General features: G+C 43.8%; 1 protein-coding gene across 1 annotated transcript in view; it reads right to left on the bottom strand.

The window, feature by feature from the left end:
* Positions 1 to 19,900, bottom strand: part of LOC124709827 (hemicentin-1-like) — a 432,676-nt gene that overhangs the window by 395,580 nt on the left and 17,196 nt on the right. The window lies entirely within an intron of this gene.

Below are 19,900 nucleotides of genomic sequence, written 5' to 3'. Positions count from 1 at the left end.
AGACAAATACGGGCTGTATTGTGCGTAATCAAACATTTACAATTGAAAACGATTCACTCCCCTTACAGAATGCAGCTGAGAATTGTCTTGCAGACGAAACTGCACTACAGTTATGTAATGTTGGCTGCTTATCTCCAGGCGAAATTTCTCACCGGGCTCTCGTACTTGGCGGGATACACTAATTTCTAGACGTTTTTACGTGCTCACTGTTAGCTCAGAAATGAGAAGAGCGACGTGATGCTATCTAGGGTCATACTACAGGGGCTGCCCAACACATCTGTGCAAAGTTTCTTCGCGTTTTCATAGTCGTTTCCATTTCTCGACCAATCGGAACTTACTTTCTGGACACTCTTCGTATATTCCAGCACGATCCGTTACTGGTGGACTACTATACGTTGCTAATGTTGTGACCAAAGCGGCGAGAAAGATAACAGAGCGACAGCCTATCCAGGAGTCCAAAAAGTTTCAACTGAGCACGAACTGCATTGAAAATTCATTCTGGCGAGACTTTTATAGATCCGCAGACAGCTTTTGAGGTTGGTAATAGGGGAAGGCAGAGACTTAGAAAAAATACTAGTATAACAAGTAACGGAAAACCTTGTGTAGAAGTACTAATCTGAGATGAGGATACTGGTACAGTAGCAGAATTCGTTGCGACCCCATCGCTCGAGTCTGCAGCCCAACACGCTTCCCCCCAACCCTCCCCCATACCTCCATAAAAAAAAAGAGGGACAACAGAAAAGAACCGGATACAGAAGATAGTACTCGCTCTGAAAAATGGCAGATACGATAGAGGGATGACTTGAGTTGGTCGTCACATATCAACAATGGCAAGAAACGTGAGTTACCTGTTTAACCGAAGGACTGTGTTCGCCGTCTGTGTCGAGCAATAAAAGAGACACCAGGTCGCAGAAGACCGCTGCCGACATGTAGTTGGGTCGCCTCTCAGACCGAACGGAAACCTCTAAGGCACAAAGTTCTCTCCGGTAAAGTTTTCTCTGTGCTCTGGTAACTCTGACGGAGTATTTTCCGCGGGAGAGAGAATATTTCGAGAATTTGGGCGGCGCTTCCATCCCCGGCGCACAGAATGGGTCTCGCTCCTGCCGGCGTAATCCCATTAGTCCGTGCCACCACCCGCTGCGGTCACCGGCGGCTGCGGCTGCTGCTGCTGCTGCCGCCGCCGCTGCTGTTGCGACCCCTGCCTCAAAGCACGGCCGCGTTAAACGTCGCGACTGGCGTTTGTTCTGCTTGGCTCGGCGCGCGAGGACATTTTACGCGAAATAAGTTCTCTGTGTAAGTGCCAAGAGTGCAGGGAGGAAAAGACGAGGGATAAGGGGCTTTAAATTTTGAAAGCGCTGTTCCCGTGGCTGCAATCCACAGAATGCAGTCTCTTTCTGACAAACGCACAAGTTACACTGATTTCAGGATCCATACTGTGGCACTTTTCTATCGATAACCGACGAGCAAGTGGGCTCGCGAAATCGGTATCTGGTTTTTTTTTCTGTCATACCCCTTTTTTTTAGGGATGGTGTGGGGAAGGGGGTAGGGAGAGGTGTGTTAGGCTGCAGACGAGAGTGATGCAGCTGCAACGAATTCTGCTACTGTACCAGTATCCTCATCTCAGAGTAGTACTTCTACATCTACATCTACATTTATACTTCGCAAGCCACCCAACGGTGTGTGGCGGAGGGCACTTTACGTGCCACTGTCATTACCTCCCTTTCCTGTTCCAGTCGCGTATGGTTCGCGGGAAGAACGACTGTCTGAAAGCCTCCGTGCGCGCTCGAATCTCTCCAATTTTACATTCGTGATCTCCTCGGGAGGTATAAGTAGGGGGAAGCAATATATTCGATACCTCATCCAGAAATGCACCCTCTCGAAACCTGGCGAGCAAGCTACACCGCGATGCCGAGCGCCTCTCTTGCTGAGTCTGCCACTTGAGTTTGCTAAACATCTCCGTAACGCTATCACTGTTACCAAATAACCCTGTGACGAAATGCGCCGCTCTTCTTTGGATCTTCTCTATCTCCTCCGTCAACCCGATATGGTACAGATCCCACACTGACGAGCAATACTCAAGTATAGGTCGAACGAGTGTTTTGTAAGGGCTCTCCCAATGAATCTCAACCTGGCACCCGCCTTACCAACAATTAATTGTATATGATCATTCTACTTCAAATCGTTCCGCACGCATACTCCCAGATATTTTACAGAAGTAACTGCTACCAGTGTTTGTTCCTCTATCATATAATCATACAATAAAGGATCCTTCTTTCTATGTACTCGCAATACATTACATTTGTTCGTGTTAAGGGTCAGTTGCCACTCCCTGCACCAAGTGCCTATCCGCTGCAGATCTTCCTGCATTTCGCTACAATTTTCTAATGCTGCAACTTCTCTGTATACTACAGCATCATCCGCGAAAAGCCGCATGGAACTTCCGACACTATCTGCTAGGTCATTTAAATATATTGTGAAAAGCAATGGTCCCATAACACTCCCCTGTGGCACGCCAGAGGTTATTTTAACGTCTGTAGACGTCTCTCCATTGATAACAACATGCTGTGTTCTGTTTGCTAAAAACTCGTCAATCCAGCCACACACCTGGTCTGATATTACGTAGGCTCTTACTTTGTTTATCAGGCGACAGTGCGGAACTGTATCGAACGCCTTCCGGAAGTCAAGGAAAATGGCATCTACCTGGACTTCTACACAACGTTTTCCGTTGCTTGTTATACCAGTATTTTTTCTAAGTCTGTGCCTTCCCCTAAGATTATTGACTTCAAAAGCTGTCTGTGGATCTGTGACACTTTCGACAGAATGAATTTTCAATGCAGTTCGCGCTGAGTTGAAACTTTTCAGACTCCTGCATAGGGACTTACGCTACGCTAGGCTATCCAGGTACGTATAAGACCTACGTCTACACGATCGCTCTGCAATTCACAATTAAGTACCTGTCTAGGGTTCGCGGAACAAAATTCAAGCTGTTTCTCTACCATTTCACTGTTGAACACTTACGTGTTTCTTACTGATTTCTCTTATTTTACTATGATGATCATTTCTCTCTGTGTAGGTGGGCGTCAACAAAAAGTTTCCGCATTCGAAGGAGAAAGCTGGTGAGTGAAATTTCATTAGAAGATTTTGCCGCAACGAAATACGCCTATGTTTTAATGACTGCCACCCCAATTACGGTGTTATAACCTTGACACTCGCTCTCCTATTTCGCGATAATGCAAACGAGCTGCCCTTCCTAGAAATTTTTCAATGTCCTGCGTCAATCATATCTGTTGCGTCTCCCACATCGCGCAGCCGTACTCCAGAAGAGCACGGACAATTATAGCGTAGGCAGTCTCTTTAGGTACATACGACTGACGACCCACCCTAGTAGCTCTACTACCACCAGTAGCTTCATCGTTCCATCCATGCTTCATAGAATATCTCCTGCACACCTTGCGGGATTAGCTCTTATAGAGGAATGGACTTTTCGGAGAATAGCTCAGCCTCGGGCAAGGCACTGCTTCCACAATGAATTTTCACTCGGCTGATGCTTCCTGGAAGATTAACACTGTACCGGTCCGACAATAGATCGCAGAACCCTTGCTTCGTTTCTTGACACATAGTTTATCATAATTTCCGAACTTACAACATGAACTTCCGTAAACAGCTGTCATCAAATTCGGTCACTACATGAATAACTGTTACCACTGGTACTGACACATTTATTGTTAGTGTGTCGTTATTTCTTAAGTAAATGTAAGTAACTGCTTCTCTACACAGTTAAATGCAGTGTATGTAATCTGGTACATCGTAGTGTGTATTCAGAAATAGTGTCGCCAGAAAAAATTAGTATGTATGTTGAACCCGTATCCCATCGAATTATTGTAAGAGATATTTTCTAATTATTATACACACATGCTCATAAATTAAGGATAATTGCAGAATTTGGTGCCACATAATGTGGCACTACACAAAAATGGCGCTAAAACCATAGGCACATAAGAAACACACACGACACAGATCTGTACGGCCGGGCCGACCGGGGTGGCTGAGCGGTTCTAGGTGCTACAGTCATGAACCGCGCGACAGTTACGGTCGCAGGTTAGGGTCCTGCCTATGGCATGGATGTGTGTGATGACGTTATGTTAGTTAGGTTGAAGTAGTTCTATGTTTTAGGGGACTGATGAATGCAGAAGTTAAGTCCCATAGTGCTCAGAACCATTTGAAGATCTGTACGTCCACGATATTGGCGATAAATTGATAAAACCATCCCGAAACACATGTGCTACAAAACGCCACTGTTTTCTGGGCATGTACCCCGACATCAGTATGGGATATGATAACCAAGCACACGTACACAGGCCGCACAACGGGTTGGCACACACTGTATCAGGTGGTCGAGCAGCTGCTGGGGTACAGCCGCCCATTCTTGCACCAATGCCTGTCGGAGCTCCTGAAGTGTCCTAGGTGTTTGAAGACGTGCAGCGATACATCGACCGAGAGCATCCCAAACGTGCTCGATGGGGTTTAGGTCTGGAGAACAGGCAGGCCACTCCATTCGCCTGATATCTTCTGTTTCAAGGTACGATGCCAGCTCGGTAGGGCTGTGCGTTATCATCCATCAGGAGGAAGGTGGGACCCACTGCACCTCTGAAAAGGCGGACATATTGGTGCAAAATGACGTTCCAATACACCTGACCTCTCCCAAAGACCTCTGCCAAAGACATGCAGGGGTGTATGTCTACCAGTCATAAACCACCCCACACCATCATACCACGACCTCCATACAGGTCCCTTTCAAGGACATTAAGGGGTTGGTATCTGGTTCCTGATTCACGCTAGATGAAAACCCGGCGATAATCACTGTTCAGACTATACCTGGACTCGTCCGTGAACATAACATGGGACCACTGTTTCATCGACCATGTACTGTGTTTTTGACTCCAGGCTCAACGGGCTCACCTGTGACTAGGGGTCAGTGAAATGCACCTTGCAGGTCTCTGGGCGAATAAACCATGTCTGTTCAGTCGTCTGTAGACTGTCTGGAGACAACTGTTCCAGTGACTGCTGTAAGGTCCCGAGCAAGGCTACCTGCAGTACTCGGTGGCCATCTGTGGGAACTGATGGTGAGATATCGGTCTTTCTTGTGGTGTTGTACACTGTGGAAGTCCAGTACTAAACGCCTGGACACGTTTCCTGTATGCTGGAATCGGTACCGTAATCTTGAGATCACACTTTTTGGCACGACCTGCTGTGTTTGACCAGCCTCCGGTCGCACTATTATACTACACCTCGTAATGTCTTCAAAATGTGTTCTTTGAGCCATTTTCAACACACGTGTGAAAATGTCTGCACACTTAATCGTTGCAGTGTACTCTGACATGCACCGACACACCTCTGCGTATGTGAACTGCTGCCAGAGCCACCGTGCGACGACCGCAGGTCAAAAATCACCACATGGTCATAGACCGAGGTGATTTAAACCCACAAACCTCTCATCAGAGCGTTGTTTCACCACGTATCAGCACTATACTTGATTTATGAGCATGAGTGTAAAAAGGAGACGCGGTCTCCGATACGTCGTTACAGAGTAATGTTTGTTATACCAGTGAGCATCATTTGTCTGACATTAACATAATGAAAAAGTTGTAATATACACTGATCAGCCACAACATTATGACCGACGACCCACCTACCATCGAGATATACCCGTCTAGGCGATAGCAGCATCACCTGGCCAGAAATGACTGCTAGTCCAACACGCGCATGGTGCAAGGAGTATCAGTGAGAATGCTGTCCGTGTGTAGAATGCGGCAGACACACGACCTATCTTTGACCGAGGGTAGATTGTGACGGCCCGGGGCTTCGTCAAGAGCATTTCGAAAACTGCACGACTTTCTGGGTGTTCGAGGAGTGCTGTTGGGCGAAATCGAGGTCAAACCAAGACCAGACGTTGTGGTTATGGACGGCCACTCCTTATTACAGATGTCTGACATCAGATCTTGGAAGAGTGGTAAAACAGGACAGGATGCGAACTACGGTGGAACTAATATCAGAATTTAATTCTGGCCAGAGTATAATTGTGTCTGAGCATACAGCGCACCAAACACTCCTAAGGATAGGCCTCAGCAGCCGATTTCCCCACGAATGTGCCAAGTTAACACCATGACATCTTGAACAAGTTTCACAAGCTGCGACATAGTCGCGAATAAAACAGTGACCCGAATACGGAATAAATTTCCTTTACTTCACGCCTATGGTCATAAATTATTGTCTGTTTTTATAAAACACATCTGAAGATGGTCATTATAGACCGAAGCCGATAGTCCGATGACAAAAATTTGTGACCATAGACGTGAGGTAAAGTAAATTTATCTGCAACTAGGACTGGGCACGTAACCGTCGGCATTAGACTTTGGCGCAGTGACAGAGCGTTGCATGGTGTGATGAACCCTCCCTCCTAATGCCGACAGGAGGGCATGAATCCGTCGTCTTCCAGGGAACAGTTGCTTGACCTACACTGCAGGATGGAGACAAGCTGGAGGCGCCTCCTTTATGCTCTGGGGAACATTCACGTTGACATCCATGGGCCCAGTGGAGCTCGTTCAATTCACCATAATGGTCAAGGTATGCCGTACTCTGGTTGCACAGTATGTTACCCCTACATGAGGATCATGTTTCCCGAAAGCATTGAGATTTTGTAACAAGATAATGCGCCGTATCAGAAGGCCACGAGTTTGATAGAGTGCTTCGAGGAAAACAGTGGCGATTTCCAGTTGATGTGGTAGCCTCACAACTCATCAGATCTGAACCGTATCGAACAAATATGGGCTGTGATTGAACGTGGCGTCAGACATTATCGCCCAACTCTCCGAAATTTACGGGAGTTATGTGACTTCTGTGTGCAGACCCGGTGCCAACTGCGTCCAGAGACCTACCAGGGCCTCACTGCCTCCATGCCACGACGCGTAGCCGCTGTTATCCGTGCCAAATGCGGACGTACCGGCTGTTAGGGTGTTGCTATAATATTCTGTCTGATCAGAGTATGCGCTTTCATTAATATGTGTAAGACAAAACACGCAGTATCGTAACATCAGCCACAATTATGCATTGGCCTTTACGACGGGAACAACTCAGGATAGCGTCGTGATGATGACCACTCTTATACAAAAATATCCCGAAACAGATTCGAAATGGACTTCGGATTTGCCACGTTTAGATACTAAATCTGTGCAAGAAAGTGGTCGTGGTGGTAGGGTACTCGAAGAGAGGATAAAGGAGCTGGTGGCACGAGATTGTCATCCACACTGTCAGCGCGAAAAATCTAATGTATGAAAAACTGGAATTGAAGGGCCCTTTAACTAAATGTCAAGAATTAAACCTTGTATGGGCATAGAGGCAATATTTAATACTTACACATATCATATTTCATAGCTTTATGCTTTTTCCATTTTAATGAACGAATGCGCGCCAGAGATTATACATCGGCCATTGGCTAAACATTGCTGCCTATACTGCTCCCCCCAGAATGTATAGCTGTGGTCTCGGAGCGCAGAATTTCCGCGTGCCCACAGATTCCGTATTGTAGTTAGGCACAAAAATCTCTCCATTTATGTGACAGTATCCTGCGATATTTCAATACTAGGCGTCCACATAACAAAAATACCTGTTTCCTTCAAATGTATATGGAATTTACAAGTTATCTTATGGCTTTGTTCCTGCAAATGAAAACGTATAATTTAATTTTCCAGAAATATTTCGTGTGTTATGTGTATACTGTGTACACTGTGAGTAATTAAGATTTACAAAGCTGTTCTCAAATTTAAGTAGCTGTCGCCTCGTACAGGCATCTATTTTCTCAAAGTAGATCATACGTGTCCCTCAAAACTCGCTGAAATCCTGAGTTCGAGAAAAATACACTGACAGTAGGTAAGTCTGATACTAAGTGGCATCGTAAATGAAAAACAAATGTTTCCTTATTTAGGGATTCTTCCGTCGCTTCTTGATAGAACAATTCCATATTGAGGGTTGAGTAACACTTAGGTGGTTTCTTGTTCTACTGATTTTTATTCGTATGAACTAGTTTTCGGCTTTTTGGGCCATATACCGATAACTACTGGCTATTGTTTATAAGGAGCTTGTGTTCTTAAGAACCAAACGTTCTGCACTAAGATACAACGCACTTACATAAGATCTTTAGTTGTGGTATTGCCTTTGGAATTGTCAAACGGGTCTTTTGACATATTTTTTCTGTAAAACTGTTCTTTAATGTAATAAACGCAAAGGACTTGGAACAGTAGTTGAACGGAATTGACAGTGTCTTGAGAGGAGGGTATAAGATGAACACCAACAAAAGCAAAACGAGGATAATGGAATGTAGTCGAATTAAGTTGGGTGATGCTGAGGGAACTAGATTAGGAAATGAGACGCTTAAAGTGGTAAAGGAGTTTTGCTATTTGGGGAGCAAAATAACTGATGATGGTCGAAGTAGAGAGGATATAAAATGTAGACTGGCAATGGCAAGGAAAGCGTTTCTGAAGAAGAAAAGTTTGTTAACATCGTGTGTAGATTTAAGTGTCAGGAAGTTGTTTCTGAAAGTATTTGTATGGAGTGTAGCCATGTATGGAAGTGAAACGTGGACGATAAATAGTTTAGACAAGAAGAGAATAGAAGCTTTCGAAATGTGGTGCTACAGAAGAATGCTGAAGATTAGATGGGTAGATCACATAACTAATGAGGAGGTATTGAATAGAATTGGGGAGAAGAGGAGCTTGTGGCACAACTTGACTAGAAGAAGGGATCGGTTGGTAGGACATGTTCTGAGACATCGAGGGATCACCAATTTAGTATTGGAGGGTAGCGTGGAGGGTAAAAATCGTAGAGGGAGACCAAAAGATGAATACACTAAGCAGATTCAGAAGGATGTAGGCTGCAGTAGGTACTGGGAGATGAAGAAGCTTGCACAGGATAGAGTAGCATGGAGAGCTGCATCAAACCAGTCTCAGGACTGAAGACCACAATAACAACAACAACAATGCAATAAATCAGATTTTATGGTTTCTCGGTACCATGTAAGATAACAATTAGAATTATTTAGAATACACATTATTACAAAATTACAATTTTTTGGTATTTGTTGTGAACAGTTGCACTATACACTAATTGGTGGTTGTACAGCAGTGATGTTTCTTTTGAGTTACATTTTGTTATTAGAAAAATTGTACATTAGTATATACCGAATATTACATTGTTACAGTTGAGTTACTGTTAGGAATGTAAACACATAAGGGATAATACATTATATTGGGGTGTGAATTTGTTTACTATTGGGAGACTTTGTGGTAAGTAGCAGGTTCCCCTTATTGTGTAAAGTTTAAGAGTGGTGATGAGCTCAGTTGCAATTGGTCATTTAGAACCAAATGGGGATTTATTGGCTAAGTGTTTGTTGATTTCTAGTGCTTCTGGTAGGCTGAGTTTTCTGCCTTTGTTGGCTATATGTAGCACTTCTGTGTGTGTTGGTATCTGTGTGCTTCTGTGACCACATCCCCGGTTTGATTACCGTCCAAGCACTTATTTTCACCTGTCGCTGTTGATTCCGTATAAAGTTCCGATGCAGCTGTCATCAACAGTTCCTTTCCTTTCCTTTCCTTTCTTTTCCTTTCTTCCCGTACACCCTCAGTTCACACAATATGTATCACAGCTGTGGATTCCACGTGGTATCTTTTCTTTCAGATATGCCCTACAGAACCGACATCTACATTCGCATAATAGGGGTGAGTGTGTTCTGTAAGTCACGCCATGCCACCACTGCACTTGCCGAGCCCGTATTTTGATGGCGGACGCTACCTGACAATGTTAACTGTCCTCAGAGCCCTCATCCATGGATACGCACATAGTGATTTGGCAGCCCTTCATTGGCGCACCACTGCAAGCGTGACTCTTTCTGCTACAGCATCTACAGAAGCCACAAGATGGTCGTCTTGCTTAAACTGTTCCGTGTTTACACGATGTCGCGTTATTCCTGTGGATACATGTAGAAAACAACGTCTTTTTCTGACCCAAGTTAAACAACGGCTGTGTGGTCAGTATGTGTTTCAACCACGTGCACTAGTCTTGGGGGGCTACTAACATACTGCGTGCGGTTCACTAAAGCCCTGCTAAATCTGTAGAATCTCGTGTGGCGGTCTTGGGACGCCAACCAACGCGAGCTGCAACACTGCTGAAAAATAAATCACAGGGTCGATAGGCCACAATAATAACACCGTTGTCTTACGTTTTAGTAGATGTTACTCCTTTACACACCATCCGTGATTTTCTCACAAACAACGAATATTTATGCTAGTCCTCGATGAAAAGCCTACTACATATTTTATCCTTATATACAGAATAAAATATATACAGAATGAAATTTTAGTCATTTACATACCGATCCATACATTCTGACCTTGTACACAGAATGAAGTATTCACAAAATAAAAATTTTCTCATTTATATATCTCAGTACGTATAAACATCAGTAAAAAGTTTCCGTTTCAGGGCGTTGCTGCAGCATGTGTGCAAAGTACCGAGACACCGATGGGAGTATATATGGTGTACCACCTACATGTTTCAGCGCAGATAGCTCTGGAACGGAAATAGAAATTGAAAAACGACTTTCACCGGTATGAATGTATGCAGAAACTCGTGAAATTAAATACTATGGGACTTTCTTAAGCGTAACCAAATATTAGTTTCAACATAAATTTACGTTCATTTTCCTTTTCTTCTCTTTTTAATGAACACCCAGTACTATTTTTACGCCAAAAATAACATGAAAAACCACGAAAAGAATGTCATTGATTCCATCGAAATACTTCAGCTACATCCGACAAATGGCTAAGTGAAGTTGACGCTTAAACTGGACGAAACGCGCCTGTATTTCAGATATCGAGATGCAAGAGTGAAGGTCAAATTTCTCATAATCGCGATGTATGTTACCTTACTTTCACTGTTGTCACGAGGCCAAAAATAGTAATAGCGTGTCGTTCCACAGTCACTAATATGTCGGCATCACGCTTCCTTCTCGAGATGTGCAATAGCGGCGTGCTTCGTTTGTTTCAACTGTCCACTTCGCTTTGAATTTCTAGATATGTAACTGGAGTATTGCGATGCCACCAACGCCATTGTTTTCATGCTTTTTTATGTTATTCTACATCTAAATCTACATCTACATAGATACTCTGCAGACCACACATTAATTTTCTATTATTCCAATCTTGTACAGTGCGCGGAGAAAGGAACTCATATGTATTTCCGTGCGAGCTCAGGTTTGCCTTATTGTATTATGACGACCGTTTCTCCCTATGTAAGTCAGCGCTAACAAAATATTTTCCTATTCGAAGGAGAAACTTGGTGATTGAAATTTTGTGAGAAGGTTCTGATGCAATGAAAAACGCCTTTGTTTTTATGATATCCACCCCAATTCCTGTATCATTTCAGTGACACTGTCTCCCATCTTTATAGATAACACAAAACGTGCTGCCCCTCTTTCAACTTGCTGGAAGTACCCCGTCAATGCCATCTGGTAAGGATCCCACACCACGTAGCAATTTTCTAAAAGAGGACGGACATGCGTAGCTTAAGCAGTCACTTTAGTAGACCTGTTGCGTTTCCTAAGTGTCCTTCCAATAAAACGCAGTCTTAGGTTAACCTTTCCTATATCTTTTTGATGTGGGGTTTACATTTTAAGTTCTTGATAGTTCTTAGGTATTTAATGAATTTACGGCCTTTATATTTGAATTATTTCTAGTGTAACCGAAGTTTAGCGGACTTCTTTTAGCGGTCATGTGGATGACCTCACACTTTTCTTTATTTAGGATTAACTGGCAATTTTTGCACCATACAGATATTTTTAGCATTTGTATGCAGCGACAGCAACAGATATTGTTTATATAAGAATATACAGCCTACAGTTGCAGGTTAACTTTATCGTTTACCTAGGGGGTTTCAACGTTAGTAATAACGTCTTCTTCAGGACATAAAATGTTATTTAAATGTTTGCCTAAAACAAGCCATGTCCTAAGTCAACTTTATAAAACTTGATGCGTAACCGTAAGGTTTTGTCACTTCTATTAAACAAGCTGTAGCAAATTCACTGTAAGCCCGTTGTATGGGCCTCGTCGTGTGACTAGAGACTGCCCTCACAATCATATTCCGCACTTCAAGACGCTTCATTCGAACCCAAACTCGATAAGATAAAGTCAATGTTGTGTGAATTCATGTAAACAATATGCAAATAACTAATAAATCGCAAGTGCGCACTGTGGTTGAAATACTCGAGGCTGGCGTACACACATACATTCCAGACACAACGGTCAGAGGAGCTTTTAGTTCGAGTCAGGGAACTGCACGCCAGGAGGCCGGTCCAAATCATATCTACGTCGGCTGGTGAGCGCCCGTAGAGCAGACAGCGTTTGCCCGAGTGAAAGGACGACCTCATGTTCGGCTTAAAAGCAAATTCCGCTACATTGTGTGGGAGCGCCCAGCCTACGCATTCTTTACAACATAGCACGCAGTTTCAGAGATTTTTACAGGGAGACAGCAAACGCCAAACGCCGATACTACAGATTTTTGATTGGTCGCCTTAAACGAAACGTGATTCTCCCGTTTTAGAAGAGCAATGCTGATTGGCAGACGATATTCCTGACGCCTTGAGCTGAAGGAATAACGGAAGAGACCGAAAGGTATACCCCTGCACGTCTGGCGTGGAGAGGGGACATTCCGTTGTCGCTCTTGGAGCAAGAACACGTAACGAGAGCGTGCGCGCTGGTACGTGTACTCAAAGAGCGAGGAACAAGTCCCTCCTCAGTACTTCACTGGGAGAGCACCTCTGTCGAGAGCGAATCTAAGTGCGACTCTATACTGAGTCCTTGCGATTAAGCATTGTTCACTGTGTTGGCCGCCCCACTTATTGTGCGGTGTGAACGGACAGAGTTATAGTTAAGCGCCTGCAAGCGAATTTTTGAGTGGCATCGCGGTGGACTGGTTATCTGACCGGTGTACCACGCCAATAGACTAGGGGCGAATAGGAGTCCTTGACTTCACAAAGGCGTAGGGAGAGTTTGATTGGCGAAGGTCAATCCAGATAGAACGAAAGTTACCTTATTTGTTAGCAGCGAGCGGCGCATACAGCAGTCATCGCAGCTTATGGTATTGTGCGCCACAGCTTTTGCGAGCCTCATATTTCCTCCACAACAGTACACTTCACTGCATTTCACGCGCGACAGCCTCGACCGTACCTAGCAACATTCTAATGGATAATTATTCAAGTTGAGTAGCCCCGGCTCTCGGCCATTCTGCCAAGTCAATAACAATCCTAAACACTATATAGAAATTTCATTAGCCAATCCTATCCTCGAGAGGTAATTTCACATTCCGTAAAGAACCTGGATATAATGTGTCAAGTTCATAACTAAAAGCGCCTTTGTGATTCCTCAGAATTTTTGCAAAAATAAATAATAATTTTCGTTAGTTTCATGTTTTTCTTACACTAACTAGCACTACTCCAGTACCCAAGTATCCCACTAATTACGTAAGAAATTTTGTCGATTTTTGTGTCATTTCCTTACTGCAGACGACTCCAGAAGATATTTATTGCTGAAAGTTTTTTCAGGCATTTCTCTTTAGAACGTTAGGAGCGTCTGTGTGGGGGTGGAAATTGCATCTTGTAGGAGCCACAGGGTAAAGGCTACATCTCAGATTAATCCGTTGCACAGAATAACAGAATAGCACCCACACGCTCACAACTTCATCTACTTCTTGTCCATCGAACCAGTTGTTAAGTTTCTCGCTGTTCTCATTTCTGCTTCTTCTCATCCTATTCCGCTTCCAACCTTTTCTGATTCAGTCTCAATCCATATCCCATACTAATCAGACTTAAAAACGTATATTTCCACAGAGGGTGTCATAGTGATTAAAATTCTTCTGTGTATTATGCCGCGTCATTGCTAAAAACTAGCAGCAGTAATAAACTAAAACCGGCATTTCGGTCGAACTGCAACGGCCTTCTTCAGGGCACGACTGGATTTGCATGGGTATAGGTATTTCTATTTATTACAGACTATCGATGTCTGATGTCACTGTTGTAAAACTTTTAATTGGCCATCTAATATGATTGGCTAGTCATGGCGTAAGGGAAGATGGAAAGAAAGAGGCTATTCATGGATGTCCTTGTCGTCAACGATTGGTAGCTGTCCGCCAATCAGCGTAGGGCTTCTGGTTGGCAAGCTTTCCTCCTGGTGTGAGCGGAAGTGGACTGACAGTTGCTCTACAATTGTTTGTGCAGATACGTCCGTGTCCAGTGTAGCTTCTGCCCCGCGACCGCTCGTGGCCCGTTGGACTGGGACGGCCGGCAGCCAGGACGCCGGGAGTTTGTAGCTATCTTCTCTGTTGATGTTGTCAGGCTGTTTAACAATTTTTAGCAATGACGCGGCATAATACCCAGAAATTTTTTTATCATTCATCAGATTCATCGTTCCATTCAGCTGATGATGTAATTATTTTACACTTTCACTCAGGGTAGCAGTGACATCAGCGAATCATATCTTTGATATCCTTTCACCTTCATTTTTAATTCCCTTTCTGAACCTTTCCTTCATTTTCATCATTGCTTTTTCAATGTACACATTCAACAATAGGGGCGAAAGACTATATACCTATCTTACACCCTTTTTAGTTGGGTAATCCATTCTTGGTCATCCAGTCTTATTATTCCCTCTTGGTTCTTGTACATACTGTATATTACCCGTCTCTCCCTATAGCTTACACCTATTTCTCTCAGAATTTTGAACATCTCGCAGCATTTGACATTGTCAAACGCTTTTTACAGCTCGACAAATCCTTTGAACTGGTCTCGACTTTTCTTTAGTCTTCCATTATCAACTACAACGTCAGAACTGCTTATCCCATACCTTTCCTTTCTAAAGCCCAACCGGCCGTCGACTAGCCGAGTTTTCTTTTCCATTCTTCTATATACAGGGTGTTACAAACAGGTACGGCCAAACTTCAAGGAAACATTCCCCACACACAAAGAAAGAAAACATGTTAGGTGGACATGTGTCCGGATACGCTTACTTTCCATGTTAGAGCTCATTTTATTATTTCTCTTCAAATCACATAGCGAAGATACATGCATCCACCCTCCGTCGCATGGAATCCCTGATGCGCTGATGCAGCCCTGGCGAATGGCGTATTGTATCACAGCCGTCCACAATACGAGCATGAAGAGTCTCTACATTTGGTACCGGGGTTGCGTAGACAAGAGGTTTCAAATGCCCCCATAAATGAAAGTCAAGAGGGTTGAGGTCAGCAGAGCGTGGAGGCCATGGAATTGGTCCGCCTCTGCCAATCCATCGAATCTGTTGTTGAGAAGCGTACGAACTTGGATGCACTAGCTGTTAAGTTGATTGGATGATAATTGTCACACTTGTCAGGTTTTATAATCTTCGGAATTGTGTGGATGAACCACATGTTGTGTCGTACACGTAAAGGCACATGTTCTAACAGCACAGGTAGAGTGTCCCGTATGAAATCATGATACCGTGCTCCATTGAGCGTAGGTGGAAGAACATGGGGCCCAATCAAGACATAACCAACAATGCCTGCCCAAACGTTCACAGAAAATCTGTGTTGATGACGTATTGCACACGTGCGTGCGGATTCTCGTCAGCCCACACATGTTGATTGTGAAAATTTAGAATTTGATCACGTTGGAATGAAGCCTCATCCGTAAAGAGAACATTTGCACTGAAATGAGGATTGACACATTGTTGGATGAACTATTCGCAGAAGTGTACCCGTGGAGGCCAATCAGCTGCTGATAGTGCCTGCACACGCTGTACGTGGTACGGAAACAACTGGTTCTCCCGTAGCACTCTCCATACAGTGACGTGGTCAACGTTACCTTGTACAGCAGCAACTTCTCTGACGCTGACATTAGAGTTATCGTCAACTCCACGAAGAATTGCCTCGTCCATTGCAGGTGTCCTCGTCGTTCTAGGTCTTCCCCAGTCGCGAGTAATAGGCAGGAATGATCCGTGCTCCCTAAGACGTCGATCAATTTCTTCGGACGTCTTCCTGTCGGGACACCTTCGTTCTGGAAATCTGTCTCGATACAAACGTACCGCGCCACGGCTATTGCCCCGTGCTAATCCATACATCAAATGGGCATCTTCTGCCAACTCCGCATTTGTAAACATTGCACTGACTGCAAAACCACGTTCGTGATGAACACTACCTTTTGATGCTACGTACTGATGTGCTTGATGCTAGTACTGTAGAGCAATGAGTCGCATGTCAACACAAGCACCGAATTCAACATTACCTTCCTTCAATTGGGCCAACTGGTTGTGAATCGATGAAGTACAGTACATACTGACGAAGCTAAAATGAGCTCTAACATGGAAATTAAGCGTTTCCGGACACATGTCCACATAACATATTTTCTTTCTTTGTGTGTGAGGAATGTTTCCTGAAAGTTTGGACGTACCTTTTTGTAACACCCTGTATTGTTTATGTCAGCAACTTGGATGCATTAGCTGTTAAGTTGATTGGATGATAATTGTCACACTTGTCAGGTTTTGTAGTCTTCGGAATTGTGTGGATGATACTTTTCCGCATGTCAGATGGTTTATCGCTAGACCCATACATTCTACACACCAATGTGTATATTCGTTTTGCTGGCACTTACCCCAATGAGTTCAGAAATTCTCGTAGAATGTTATCTTTCCGTTCTGCCTTATTTGATCTTAAGTACTCCAAAGCACTTTTAAATTCTAATACTGGGTCCCCTATCTCTTCTAAATTAACTCTTATTTTTTCTTCTATCTTATCAGACAAAACTTCCCCCTCATAGAGACTTTCAATGTTTTCTTTCCACCTATCCGCTCTCTCTTCTGCATTTAACAGTGGAATTAACGTTACACTATTAATGTCACCGAATGTTGTTTCGATTTTCCTGTACGCTGAGCCTGTCCTTCCTACAATCATTTCTTTTTAGACTTCTTCACATTTTTCATGCAGTCCTTTCGTCTTAGCTTCCCTGCACTTCTTATTTATCCTATTTATTACATTCCTTAGCGACTTGTATTTCTCTATTCATGAGTTTGCCGGAACAGTTTCTTACTCCCTCCTTTCATCGATCAACTGAAGTATTTCTTGTGGTACCCATGGTTTCTTTGCAGTTACCATCTTTGTACCAACGTTTTTCTTTCTTAGACGTTAAACGACAGCGTCATTTGCCAACCACCTAAGACGTCTGCTCAGATTGTCTCCTAAATCGTTTCTATATAAATAAGGAACAGCAAAGGGCCTGTAACACTACCTTGGGGAATGTCAGAAACTATCCGTCATTTACTACGAATTGTGACTTCTCTGACAGGAAATCACGAAGCCTATCACTTAAGTGAGACGATATTCCATAATCACGCGATTTCATTTCAAGCCACTTGTGTGGTACAGTGTCAAAAGGTTTCTACAAATCTAGAGATAAGAAATCAATTTGAAAATCTTCGGCAATAGCACTCAACATTTCGTGTGAGTAAAGAGCTAGTTATGTTTCACAAGAACGATGTTTCTTTAATCCGTGTTGACTGTGTATCAATAGGCCGTTCTCTTCGAGGTAATTCATAATGTCCGAACAGAATACATGTTCGAAAATCCTGCTGCATATCGACGTTAATGAAATGGATCTGTAATTTAGTGGATTACTTCCACTATCTTTCTTGAATATTGTTGTGACCTGTACAACTTTCCTGTCTTTGGATACGGATCTATCGTACAGCGAACGGTTGTATATGACAGTTAAATATGGAACTATTGTATCAGTATGTTCTGAAAGAAACCTAACTGGTATACTGTCTGGACCGGAAGATATGGTTTTGTTAAGTGATTTAAGCTGCTTCTTTTCCCTGAGCATATCTGCTTCTACGATACTCATGTTGGCAGCTGTTTTTGATTCGAATTCTGGAATATTTACTGGGTATTCTATAGTGAAGGAATTTCGGCTGTGTTTAGCAACTCTTGTTTACGTAAGAAATAATACAGGGTGTTCATTTAAAAACAAAGACCTTAAGTTTTAGTTGGAACTCATATTTACTTAATTAGAATTGTATTAATACCCTCAGCTGCTAATGGGCGTTGATATATCAACGGAGACAGGTGAAAATGTGTGCCCCGACCGTGACTCGAACCCAGGATCCCCTGCTTACAGGGCAGACACTCAATCCATCTGAGACACAGAGGGCACAGAGGATAGCGCGACTGCAGGGACTATCTCACACACGCCTCCCGCGAGACCAACATTTTCATCTTGTATGTCCACACGCTACATTCGTAGCGTCCCACCCCAACACACTCATTACTCTTGGAAGACATTCTTATCAAATTCCGTAACACTTCGGGGAATATGTGTGCATCCGCAGAGAAGAAGTAGGTCATGGTCGGTGTTGCCAGAACTATATACTTACATGGAATTGAGTCCCGGTCGGGGCACACATTTTCACCTGTCCCCGTTGATATAGATCTACGCCCGTTAGCAGCTGAAGGTATTAATACAATTCTAATTTCGTTCTAGATGGCTGCAGTTCATCAATGGTGCCTGTTCATTCGGACATGTCCGAATTAGCAGACACCATATCCATATAAGTACATATTTACAAATGTTTTAGAATGTTTCACAGTATTTACCCTTGTGATCCCCTGTCTTATACTCGTACGCGTGAAAATGATTTTTCAGTATCTATTGTTGTACAGAGATTTTTGCGCTGACACGTTTAAGTGTGCCACTCTGTATAAGCAGCAACATGGAGTCAAATGGTTGAATGGCTCTGAGCACTATGGGACTTAACTACTGAGGTCATCAGTCCCCTAGAACTTAGAACTACTTAAACCTAACTAACCTAAAGACATCACACACATCCATGCCAGAGGCAGGATTCGAACCTGCGACCGTAGGGGTCTCGCGGTTCCAGACTGAAGCGCCTAGAACCGCTTGGCCACACCGGCCGGCAACATGGAGTCAATAGATTATTGTGGCATTCGTGTCTTTGCATCGTGTGTGTGGTTAACGCGGAAACACGAACTCTGGCGACGTTATTACCAAATTCGTGCAAATAGGACCGTCGTGCTGTTATCCTTCTCTTGGCTGCCGGAGGACATACACCGGTAGACATTGGTCAGAGAATCAAGATTTTGCGACGGGCTGCCCGTCTGTCTAAATCCGCCGACGTCGAGTTGTGCGGCAACCTCTATGCGACAAGCTGTGCCACTGCTTCAAGATAACTCACGGCCTCACATCGCAAATGTCGTAACGCTGAAGTCAAGCCAACTCAAGTGGGACACGCTCGAACACCCTCCCTATTGTCTTAATCTCTCCCCGTACAATTATCGCGCCTTTTTAAGAAAGACCTTGAAGAGTCAAAGAGACCTGTCGGGTGAGAATGTGCAGCTGGCAGTTACGGACTTCTTGAAGCTGCAGGACACTGTGTTTTACCAAAAGTGTATCTTCCAGCTGGAGCGCCGATGGTTGATTGCCTCAATGCTCCTGGTTATTTTACCTAAATGGTTTATCGATTCTGGCTTGTTCGGCCTTCAAACGGAACCCTTTTGATCATTCCTTACAGTAGACCTCCAGCCAATTCGACTATTGTAGCCTGGTGCCTTCACGATGTTACAAGCTTGATGGCGAGGACTACACATAACAGAAGCATCCACCTCAGTTTGAGAGCTTCATATGGGGGTTTCAGATCCACTTACTGAAACGTGCCTGCCCCTGTCGTCTATACCAGAGAGGTAAACGAGATGCTGTATGAGCAAACAATAACAGTTATGCAGCGCGACGCGGGTGCACACGGTACCACATTAGGCG

The sequence above is a fragment of the Schistocerca piceifrons genome, chromosome 1 (genome assembly GCF_021461385.2).
Source record: "Schistocerca piceifrons isolate TAMUIC-IGC-003096 chromosome 1, iqSchPice1.1, whole genome shotgun sequence".
Taxonomy (NCBI): domain Eukaryota; kingdom Metazoa; phylum Arthropoda; class Insecta; order Orthoptera; family Acrididae; genus Schistocerca; species Schistocerca piceifrons.
This window is presented reverse-complemented; position numbering and strand designations above follow the sequence as displayed.